Consider the following 12,484-nt stretch of genomic DNA (forward strand, 5'->3'; position numbering starts at 1 on the left):
TTTCGGAGTCTTGAGAGTATTATTAGTGCTAGCGGGGTTCAGGGGTTAATGGGCGTTAGGGTTTGGTCGATGTGTGTACACATCTAAGTTAGCACGGCTCTTAAGTAAGATGGGCGGCCGGGCTAGGAGGTGTGGACACAAGCCAGGGTTTTGGTATAAAACCTAACGAGAAACCTTAACTCGTCATTATATGGCTGGGAGGTGAACCGACTTCCACCCTCTCTTCTTCTCCACGCCTAGGCTATGGCGGCTTGAGGAAGACGCAGCCGTAGTGGAGGCGTTACACTGGTATCAGAGCCAGCGGGCGTGACCTGCACACGGGAAACAGCTCGGCGCTGCAGCAAAAGAAGCGAGCGCAGCCTTCTACCTGCCGCGCGGACGCCTACGTGAACAGCCCATAGCTAGCGCCGCCGCCTACCCGTTGCCCGTACGGCCACCACAGCGGATGCCGACCAAGGCAGTCCGGCAGTCCTAGAAGGCGATCGGTGAGTGATCGTTGGCGAGCACGCGAGAATTCTCCCTTACTTGAGTGGCACAAGGGGGAGGCTTCACCATCCAAGGAGTGAAGGGTTTTGAACCCACCACCTCAAACTCCAAGGCAAGTGTGCTAGCCACTTCACCTTTTCACTTGTGTTGTTCTTCTCTTCAAAAGAACTCTACTTATTCTTTCAAGGGAGGACACAAACTACAAGGAAAGTGACCTTTTCACCTTCAACTTTCCTTCTTTCAATTTGTGAGAGGAGTTTTCTATGCTCCAAGTTTGGAAGTTTTTGGTGGACGAATCTTCAACGACATGCTACATGCAACACACTTTTTTGCATGCATGTGTTGATTGACGACTCGAGTGGTGATTTCTTCTCGATTTTCGTGCATGTAAGAGGAATTCTTCTATGGCGCTTCAATTGGAGTTCGCTTTTTAAGGTAATCCGTTCTCTATTTGTAAGCACGTGCATACCGTGGCCTCAGCGGAACCGTCTCATGTTCACTTCGATTTTGAGAATGATATGCATGATGTTAGTAAGGCACACCCTTTGGGTGGTGGTGTGGGTGATTCGCGACAGGCCGTTGCACCTGATCGGGATGCCAACATGACCGATGCCGAAGGGGGTGCGAGTCCACTAGATGATTGTAGTTTGGTAGACACGTTAGAGTTTGGGCGTCTCACTTCAAGGGTAGTTGCACTTGAGCGCACTATAACAAATGTCAATACCAATTTCACAAACATAAGCACACTTTTTACTGAATTTATGGCACGTTTTGCAAGTGGATCGGCGGCAAGTGGAGGGCCTATTCCGATAGTTATGCCTCCTCTTGTTCCAAATCCTACAGTAGAATCTATTGCACCCTCTGCAACGTAGGAAGGGGCTATGTTGAAAAATGTGAAGCCGCCTGTGTTTAAGGGAGAGGAGCGCGATCGTAACAAGGATGCGGTCCATACATTTTTACACAAGTGGATGGACTTGCATCGCTTACGCCGCACTCCCGCTGCTGTTATGGCCACTGAGACGAGTCTCACACTTGAAGGTAAAGCCTACAAGTGGTGGATGAGTCTACCTATTGAAACTCGCCCTAAGACTTGGGAGGCGTTCGAGGCAGCTTTTAAAAAGGAGTTCTTACCGCGCAAAATGAGAAAGATCGGAGTTGGACAGCCTAGGACAAGTGCAAGATGGAAGGTCTTACACTTAATTAGTATGTGTCCAAATACCGTGAAGTCATTCTCAAGCTAGATGGTTTGGACGACTTTCAAAAGGTTCGTGGGTTTGTTAGAGGCCTTGATAAAGAATATCAGGCAAAGGTTAAAACGCAGTATCCTAAAACTTTAGAAGTGGCTATCCAAAGTGCCCTTATCTTTGATGACACCATGGATAAGAAGGGCATGGATAGACCGGCCAAATTCAATGGCTCGCAATTTAATGCTAATAAGCGTAAACTTGCCAGCAATTCTACTGAAAACACAAAGAAGTCTAAAGGGTCAAGTGGTCCATTGTCTCCACAAGACTATGAACGGGCCAAGAAGGAGAAACTATGTTATCATTGCTTAGGTAGTGATCATGAGAAGAAAAATTGTCCACAGTTGCCTCGCAAGAATAAGGATAAGGTCAAGGAGAAGGTTGTACACATGGTGCAAACGCTTCCCTTGGATGCTGATCCTAAGTATTCTGCGGTAGAGGTTTCGCACACTGCCGAGTTGCATGAGTGTAATCTCACTGCATCTATGTGGCAAGAGACAGTTGGACCACACGATTTGGTCCGTATGCATGGCTCCATTTATGGTCATCGAGTACGTATTCTCATTGATGATGGTGCCATGCACAATTTCTTGAACTATGCATTAGTTAAGAAATTAAAGTTGCCGGAGACAAAGAGTTCTCATCGTTATGTGGTGTCCACCATTCAGGGGGATGATCACGATGTGTGGGATACTCTAGTACGGCAAGTGCCTGTGTTTGTGCAAGAACACACTATGGTTCTTGACTTCCAAGTGATGAATATGTCTCGTGCGAATGTCATCTTAGGACGGGAGTGGTTGTATGGGTTAGGGTCATCACTCAAAAGGAGTTATGAACATAATACGTTTACGTTTGAGGCCAATGGTAAGCATGTTTTACTTATTGGGGAACGTGATGTACCCCCAACACCACTCATATGTAATGCCGAACTCTCTTTTTTGGAGCATAGTAATCAAATAGAAGAAGTCTATTTTTGTTATTGTGTGTCGCAAACTAGTGGGTTTGATGTGCATGATGTTTCTTCTTCAAATGAATCTTCCTCAGCGATGCCTTCTTTCTCTTTACCTTCTTCTAAAATCTCTTTAAATAATCTTAAGCAACCAGTTAATGCTTTGTCTTTGCAACAATTGTTACAAGAATTTAAAGATATTTTTCCTAATGATTTACCAGAGGGTTTGCCACCCGAACGAGCTTTGCCTCATCGCATTGATGTCGTTTCGGGCACCAAACCAATTAGTAAGCCGTCGTACAGGCTTAGTGCGTCTGAAGCAGCTGAGGTGGAACGTCAGCTTGCTGACTACCTTAGTAAGGGCTTCATTTGCCATAGTGCTTCACCATGGGCATCGCCCATTCTTTTGGTGAAGAAAAAGGATGGATCCATGCGCATGTGTGTGGATTATCGCTCCTTGAATGCGGTAACCATTAAGAACAAATATCCGCTACCTAAGATAGATGAGTTGTTTGATCAACTCAAAGGTGCGAAGTATTTTTCTAAAATTGATTTACGTTTAGGATATCATCAAGTGCGTATTAACGCTGATGATATAACCAAGACTACGTTCCGGACTCGCTTTGGACACTATGAGTTTTTGGTTATGCCGTTTGGGCTTATTAATGCCCCAGCAACGTTTATGACGCTTATGGATAGCATACTAAGGCCGTACTTAGGCAAATTTGTCATTGTCTTTCTTGATGACATTTTGGTCTATAGTTCGACTTTAGAAGAGCATTTGGAACACTTACGAAAAGTTTTTCAGTTACTATGCGATATTGCACTTTACGCAAAAGAAAGTAAGTGCGAATTTCTCAAGGATAGCATACAATACCTAGGTCATTTAATTTCTGCAGACGGAATTGCTATGGATCCTAGTAAGGTTGATGCTATTATGCGATGGCCAACACCTCGAAGTAAGGAAGAACTTCAAATCTTCTTGGGAATGGCAGGATTTTATCGCAAATATGTGAACGGTTATGCAAAGATTGCCACTCCCATGACTGATCAATTGAAAGGTGCGGCAATTACCTTTCAATGGCGTGAGGAGCAACAACGTAGCTTAAAGTTGCTTTGGCTACGGCTCCCATCTTGGCAATTCTGGATCCTCAAAAACCATTTGTGATTGAAACGGATGCCAGTGCTAAGGCAGTGGGTGCGGTTCTCATTCAAGATGGTCATCCTGTTGCCTATGAGAGCAAGAAGCTCAATCGTGCTCAACAAAACTACTCAGCTTACGAGCGTGAGCTCTTTGCCATCATATATGCCTTACGAAAATGGCGACATTACTTATATGGTGCGTAATTCGAGATTGTTTTTTATCATGAAAGCATAAAGTGGTTTATGAACCAAACAGACTTGCAGGGTCGAAAGTCCAGATGGGCTGAGATCCTTCAGGAGTATGATTGCAAGCTACGCTATCGCAAAGGACGTTACAATATTGTAGCTGATGCTTTGAGTCGTATGCCAGAGATTAATTCGCTGTTATTCACAGAGTTGAAAAGCGAATTGTTAGAATCTTTACGAGGCAAATGCAAGCAGGATTCAACATACTCAAAGGTGTGGAATCATGTTCAAATGAGGGGTCCCTCTCACTCACACGGTAGTGTTCCCAGTTCTTCCACACATGGTTCTTCTTTATCACAAGATGAACTACAGCGATGGAAAAACTTTTCCATCGATGATAGATACCACAAGGGGAGAGTTTGTGTTCCATTGGACTTAGACACTAGGCGCCAAATTCTTTTTGAGTGTCATGATAGTCCAAGTGTAGGTCATGCGGGCATTCGCAAAACGTATGCTCGTGTAAGAAAGCATTTCTATTGGCCTGGATTTCACAAGGATGTTACTGACTATGTTCTGCAGTGTCAGAAGTGTCAAATGAACAAAGCAGAACGTCTTAAAGCTGGCGGGTTACTGCATCCATTAGAGAGTTTCGACGGAAGGGAAAGTATCTCTATGGATTTTATAACGGGCTTGCCCACAAAACGAATCATGGACATGATGCCATTTGGGTAATCGTGGATCGATTAACCAAGCTTTGTAGGTTTGTGCCTACTAAGAAAACAGTTACAACTCCAGAATTGGGACGCCTTTTCGTGGAGAATGTTTACCAACTTTATGGCTTACTGTCCAATATTGTCAGTGATCGATATCGCAGTTTAACAGCCATTTTTGGCGAGCAGTATTCAGTAAGCTGGGTACTATGTTGAACCTTAGTACAGCTGATCATCCGCAGATAGATGGTCAGACTGAACGGGTTAATCAAGTGCTGGAAGATATGCTTAGGGCATATGTCAGCAAAAAACAATCTGATTGGGAGTCTTATTTGCCTATTCTCGAGTTTGCTTATAATAGTGCAAAGCATGTCTTGACAGGCTTTAGCCCTTTCATGTTGATGTATGGTTTTCAGCCACGTTCACCAGTGTCGATGGGACTGGCGAATGAGAAAATCAGTCAAGTTAAGGATTTTATCCAAGACCATATGGATATGTTGCGCCTTGCACGATTAAATGTTCGTCAAGCGCAAGATCATTACAAGAAGTTTGCGGACCAGAAACGTAGGCCACTTCACTTTCAAGAAGGTGATTGGGTGTTTCTAAAGGTACCAGAAAACTCCACCAGTTTAAAAACGGGTCCCGTACCAAAATTGTCGCCCCGATTTTGTGGACCGTTTAAGATACTCAAGAAGGTGGGCCCAGTAGCCTATAAACTTGAGTTACCAGCACATTCCAAGGTTCATCCCATATTTCACGTAAGCCGTTTGAGGAAACGCCTTATGGGTCATGAAAGGCCGGTGGATGATTTTTTCTTGGTAGAATATGTGGAACCCCCAATACTGCCTCATGAACCAGAAAGAGTATTGGATTACCACATGTTACGTACTCGCCACCAAGTTCGGAAACAAGCTCTTATCAAGTGGAAGGACCGTCCAGAGGAAGGCTCCACTTGGGAAAACATTAGTGTGATGAGGAAACGTTTCCCCACTTTTGTTTTCGAGGACGAAAACTCTTTTCGAAGGGGGGAGTAATGTCAGGACTATGGTCCTACGGAAGTCGAGCCCTAGCATAAGTTAATAGCTTTCGGAGTCTCGAGAGTATTATTAGTGCTAGCGGGGTTCAGGGGTTAATGGGCGTTAGGGTTTGGTCGATGTGTGTACACATCTAAGTTAGCACGGCTCTTAAGTAAGATGGGCGGCCGGGCTAGGAGGTGTGGACACAGGCCAGGGTTTTGGTATAAAACCGAACGAGAAACCCTAACTCGTCATTATATGGCTGGGAGGTGAACCGACTTCCACCCTCTCTTCTTCTCCACGCCTAGGCTATGGCGGCTTGAGGAAGACACAGCCGTAGCGGAGGCGTTACATGTTGTGTCCACACACAGCTAACCCTAGCTACTATCCACACACTATGACCAGCTGGACGCGGTCATTTATGTCTCACACATGTTACTACCTAACATGCCAGCACATAGTGCAACTGGCACAAGTTGACATCAAGCTTGAATCTCAACATGAATATGATGTGCATGCTCCAAAATTGAGCCGATGAGCAATTTATTCTAAGTCCTGTCCACACCGTGACTATGAGGGCTCAAGCCCAAAAGGCTAAAACTGGGGAAGCTTCAACCTCCAAGAGTGCCAAAAGAAGAATGGCAAAGAAAAACAAATCTACCGCCGATGGTCAGGAGTAGAAAAGACAAAGTAAAAATTACAAATGGAACAAGTTCATCATCTAGTGAGTCTTTTCCTTGGATTTCATAGGATGAGGACCTGCGATTGGTGAAAAAATCAGTAGAGAATAGCTTTGAGGCTCACCCTCGAAAGATTTCTAAGAAGATTGAGCAGTACCTAAATCTTGTTAAGGAAAAGGAACAAATTGCTAAAGCCATTGAGTTGGTTCAGAAGACTCAACAAGACCTAAAAAGCATTTATGGACCGATTAAGGCTCCAAAACCGATTCCACCACCTCCACTATTGGTCATTCTTGAGTCAGGAAGTGAAGTCTTGCACAAGGTGGAGGAAGACTATGCAATGTTGATAGTCCCTGACTCTGAGGAGTTAAACCTCTTTGAATTGCCCGATGAAGACAAGGCCAAGGAAATGCCATTGGGAAAGACATAAGGACAAGTTGAAAACTTGATAAAACCTATTCAAGATCATCAAGATCATCACCTAGAGTCTCATGATTTTTGGTTGAATCTTAGAAATAGATCTCCTCCAAGATCTAGGGTCCCCTCTATCATCAATGCCATTGAACCTCTCAAAGGGACAGTAAAAGGATCCATTCCCACTCTTCCTAATTACCTGGAGAGTAATTTAAACTCTAAGGATGAGTGTGAAAAAGAAAGAGGATTCCCTCCTAACAGCAAGATCTATGAGATTCCCAAGGCTTTCTAGAAAAGTGAGAAACGCAAAGCAACCTAGGACATCGAATATGTTACAATCCCTCTTATCTACACCTATCACGATGACATTGGGGGAATTTTTACAAGACAATCCTACCTTGTGGGAATCTGTAAAACAATGGTTAACCACCAAACGCCCAATTTAGTCCTTGGACATGGAGTCTAAGAGGGAGAATTTGATATCGATAGGGATGATAATTCCAACAAAGAGAGTATTTATGAGGTACCCATCAACAAACTCGGGCAGTATCAGTATTATGAAGGGGAGGATACTAATGCAACCATTCCTATTTCCTATAAAGAAATTCGAGTATCTGCCATCCTTGACAGTGGATCTGCTGGTGCTAGTATCTCGCGAGACTAAAGCATGTTGGATGTGATGGGGTGAACCTCCTTTAGAACCTATAGGTGTATTAGTCAAGATGGTTGATTGCTCTATTGACAGCCCCCTTGGTAATATTAGTCACATGACTATGGATACCTACGATATACACTTTTCCCATACATTGGGAAGGCCATTTATGAGGCAATTAAAAATGATACATGATTGGGGTACAAATTATATTTACCTCCGAAAGAATGAACAAATCATTAGGGTAGATTTGGTGAGTCATAAAGCCCATCCAGTGAGTCAAAATCCTTTGGAGCTTGATTCAGATACCACATCTCATACAAAAAAGTCTACTAAAAGAAGCATCTATATGGTGTGCAAGCATAAGGTTGCAACCTTAGAAATCAAGGTCTTCGTCGCCTAAAAAGAAAAATCTCCTTGATGAGGGAATAGACATTAGTCTAAAAAAAGTTGAAGCAAAAGTTTCCGAACAATAGAAAGAGATTGCGTCTATTCCAGGCCGCACTTATTGTGAGAACTAGATGCAATGGTTGGCTATGATAGACGTAGTCCCAAACTCGATAGGAACAAAATTCATGAATGACAATAAGAAGGAGATATCTCTTTACATGTTGAATGCTTCTTTGCAAAGTGCCGACCCTACTACTTTCTACCCTGCTAGGACAAGTTTTGATGAAGAAATTTCTAAATGTATTTGCAAAGCCAAGAATAAACTTAGAAAAATATGAAAAAGGTTAGTCACTATAAACCCTGTACCCCATTTTGAGCTAGAAAATGAAAAGCATTTCCTTCAGTATGTTGGGGCAATGGAATCATTTGATGAGTTGACCGAAACCTTGGATGATGACCTTAACTAGGTCGTTTCAATTCATAAAATGGAGGCATAACCTCTAAATCTAAAAGATAGCCTTGAGTATAAGGACTAAACTTCACAAAAATTATCAAGGTCTACTAGAAAGAAAAGGAATAAGATTCTCAAGGAAGCTAAAAAAGAAACAAAACGAAAGGCTCAAGAAGACGAGTAGTTGGAAGAAGATGCTTCCAAAATTCTTGATTATTTCAAGAATTACAAATTGGATGAACGCTTTGTACAATGTGAAGAAGCTAGGCAAACAAAGGGTGAGGGTTTTGAATCCTCGTTTTGAAGGCCCTACCAAAGTTAAGAAAGGTGAGGATTCCAAACCAATCTACATCGCCACTAACTTGACTGAAAAAGAAGAGAAGGATCTCATTGATCTTCTTAAGGAATTCAAGGATGTTTTTACTTGGAAATATTGAGGCATGAAAGGAGTTCCTCCTGAAGTTTACAAGCATATTATACAACCTACGACAAAGATCTCATCCTATGAATCCTAATTATGCCAAATTGATTAGAGAGGAGATTGATAAATTGATCAATGTGGGTTTTATTAATGAGATAGAACACACTGAGTTGGTTTCTCCTATTGTGGTTGTACCTAAAAATAATGGAAAACTCTGAGTGTGTGTTGACATGAAAAAGGCCAATGCTATGCAACAGTTGAGGATCATTATCCTTTACCATTTACTGAACAAGTCTTAGAATAAGTGGCAAGAAAAGAAGTCTATAGCTTCTTGGATGGTTTCTCAGGCTATAATCAGGTGCGAATAGATCCTGTCGGATCAGCATAAGACAGCATCTTAGGGGATACACTACTAAGAAACCCTATGTGTCACGTGTGTTCAAGGGGAATCCATAAGTCTATAAAGAAAAAGGGTCCTTTTATTCATGAAAAATTCACAGGTAAGGAGTTTGAGGGAAAATGTGCTCCGTGTTCACACACATCACTACCATATAATGCTACCCCAATCCCTAATCCATGACAATCCCAATCTAAACAACATACACTCCCAAAGGAACTTCCACAATACCCTTTCCATTCCAAGAAGCCGATATGGCAATCTTGCTAGATATTGGGTTAACACACAGCCAACTAACAAGCAAAGCCATGAACACACTTCAATGGAAAATCTCATTGCACTTAGCCTCACATACGCGTTTCCAAAAAAAAAACCGACACCTAACATAACCATCACAAGGAAAAACATTGAGATTTGGACTTCACATAAAGCTTACAGGTTATAAATAAAGCCAGTAAGCCCACAGGTTATAAATGAGTGTCAAGGCTACATCGAGTTCACCTTAATCTTTCTCTATCAACCATTTTTCAAAAGAGAATTTTCTTCTTCTTCGAAATGTGGTCTGCATCATAGTTAAATTATAGTGATGAAGAAAGGTGCACCTAGCACGTATGCATCCTACTGCTCTACAACAAAGGCGGGTCCTATTCTTTGTGTCGACTACACGCTTTAGATCCACCTAATGACCTCGAGCAGCAAAGAAGTGCTTTGGATGATGTAGAGGAGCTTTTGCAAGGCGGCGAGCTTTGTCGTCATGCTAGCCACCCAAGATAACTCTGCATCATTAATTCAAAGCTCGACAGTTGAACGTGTTGTTGTCGGTGATGTAAATCCCTCCTTGTCGTCCTTGACCTTGGCTTGATGATGATGGAAAACGTCCTTGAGTAATTGCAACATGTGTACTATTTGGACAAGAACCACATGTAGTAGTGGGTGGTGACTCGGATGATTTGGCTGCTATGAAAACGTCCTTGAGTATTGCTTGGTCAAGGTTTTGCTGGATGAATGCCTCAAACTTATGATAGTTGGATGGATGGATAAAAGAGCCACATGCAGAGTGATGACTGAGCTCATTTGGCGCCAAAAGGATGCTAGTGCGATACTCGTTATGACTTTACACACTATGATTCCCCTACTGTTGTGAAAACCGATCCCCTTTTGTTATATATATATATATCCTCTGTCTTCTCCACTACTAACTTTGTGACATGCTTTCCTTCCTTCCTTCCTTCCTTCCTTCCTTGTACCCAATTTTATGCCGCCTCCATTATTTATTTTCTCTATTTTGATCGATATTTTATCTGATTGATACGGGCATTTCCTCTCTCTCATTTGTCTCTTTCTATCGTCAAGAGTCCAGGGTTAGTGGCCGCCCCCGCCACAAGCTGTAACCGAGATCATGAGGATGTTATTGGCGGGCTTCTTGTTATTAAATTCCTGATTTTAATTGTTGAGTATTTCGCCTCTTGCATCTCCCGACGAGATGGCCGAGTTGGTCTAAGGCGCCAGATTAAGGTTCTGGTCCGAAAGGGCGTGGGTTCAAATCCCACTCTCGTCAGCAAAGTCTTCTTTGGTTTTACTCACGAGAGTAAGTTCGTTTGGTTTCTAACGTTACCTTTAGTAGAGAGTTGATACAGATTTCACTTTTGCTAGAAAACAAAGAATAGGTTGGTTTTGTTTCCAACATTACGTTTAGAGAGTTGTTTTGTTTCTAACAAATTTCACTTTTGCTTCTCCTGAACTTTATTCATCAACCTACTCTGCTACCTAGATTTCACTTTTGCTTCTCCTGAACTTTATTCATCAACCTACTCTGCTACCTTTGGAGAGTTGGTTTGTTTCCAACAGATTTATGCTTTTGCTTTTCTCAACACATGTGGCATGTTGTGTTGTCTCTGAGATTCCCGCCCCACCCTCTTTATTGGGATCCGGCTACTTTCACATATAATTAATCGGAGTAGTTAAGGGGACAAGCGTGTTTCCAACTCTGGAGATAATGACCGCTAGTTTAACTAAACCAAATCAAGGCGGCTAGTAATCATATTTAAATATATACTTCACGATATTGAAGGTTTACTTTAGTAATGCTGATATAACACTAGGCAAGGTGGCTAGTAATCATATTTAAATATATACTTCACGATATTGAAGGTTTACTTTAGTAATGCTGATATAACACTAGATAATTACAAAAAATGCATAGGAGTATAGCCTGTAGGGCTTCTCTGTAGAGTATCAAAATTAAAACATGTGGCATGAATTTCCGTCACTCCGTTTTAGTGATGACCTTTTCTAAACAACCCAACTCCTACAACTCCGTCCTAGGACGCTGGATTGGTCCATGATTGGGACCTCTATCCACCAAAAGAAGGATTGTAATTTGAAGGTGAAATTTCAAACATGGAGGAATACCCACCCCAACTAGGCCTAATATAATCTTCCATGTGCATGTACGCTTCGTCATTTGCAATTGGATGTGTACTAGCCCCCAACCTACATAACATAACATGGATTTTCCTATTAGCTATCCTAGTTGCCAATTGAATGAAATATGAGCCGAATCATACCACCACCGAAAGAAAAGGCTTAGCCATGGGGTTTGTGCTATTAAGAAGTATTGCCATTATTGGGATCTGACTACAATGCCTTGCTTTCATATATAATTGATCGGGGTAGTTAAGGACAAGTGTGTTTCCAACTGTGGAGATAATGACTATGCTAGTTTAAATCTATACTTTACGATATTGAAGGTTTACTTTGGTAACGTCGATATAACACTAAATGACTACAAAATGCATGGGAGTATAGCCAATGGGACTTCTGTACAGTATCAAAATTAAAACATGTGGCGTGAATTTCCGTCACTCCTTTTTAGTGTGATGAGCTTTTCTACTCAGCCCAACTCCTACAATTGCATCCTAGGATGCTAGATTGGTCCATGATAGGGGTAAGAGCCACATCTCTGTAATTTGAAGGTCAAATTTCAAACCCCACCCCAACTAGGTTATACTCTTCCCTGTGCATGTACGCTTCGTCACTTGCACTTGGATGTGTACTAGCCCCCAACGTAGAGAACATAGCATGGATTTTCCTACTAGCTATGCTAGTTGCCATTTGAATGAAATTTGAGCAGAATTATACCACCACTGAAAGCAATGGGGTTTGTACTATTAAGAAGTATTGCCATTATTGGAATCCACCTACAATGCCTTGCTTTCACATATAATTAATCGAGGTAGTTAAGGACAAGTGTGTTTTCAACTCTGGAGATAATGACTATGCTAGTTTAACTAAACCAAATCAAGGTAGCTACTATTTAAATATATACTTGACGGTATTGATGGT

General features: G+C 42.1%; 1 non-coding gene across 1 annotated transcript; it reads left to right on the plus strand.

The window, feature by feature from the left end:
• Positions 1 to 10,616: 10,616 nt before the first annotated feature.
• On the plus strand, positions 10,617 to 10,697 carry TRNAL-AAG (transfer RNA leucine (anticodon AAG)). Its single transcript has one exon. It is a non-coding gene; the product is annotated as a tRNA-Leu (tRNA).
• The last annotated feature ends 1,787 nt before the right edge of the window (positions 10,698 to 12,484 follow it).

This window comes from Cibotium barometz, chromosome 43 (genome assembly GCF_041138505.1).
Source record: "Cibotium barometz isolate CiBa-2024 chromosome 43, ASM4113850v1, whole genome shotgun sequence".
Classification (NCBI taxonomy): Eukaryota; Viridiplantae; Streptophyta; class Polypodiopsida; order Cyatheales; family Cibotiaceae; genus Cibotium; species Cibotium barometz.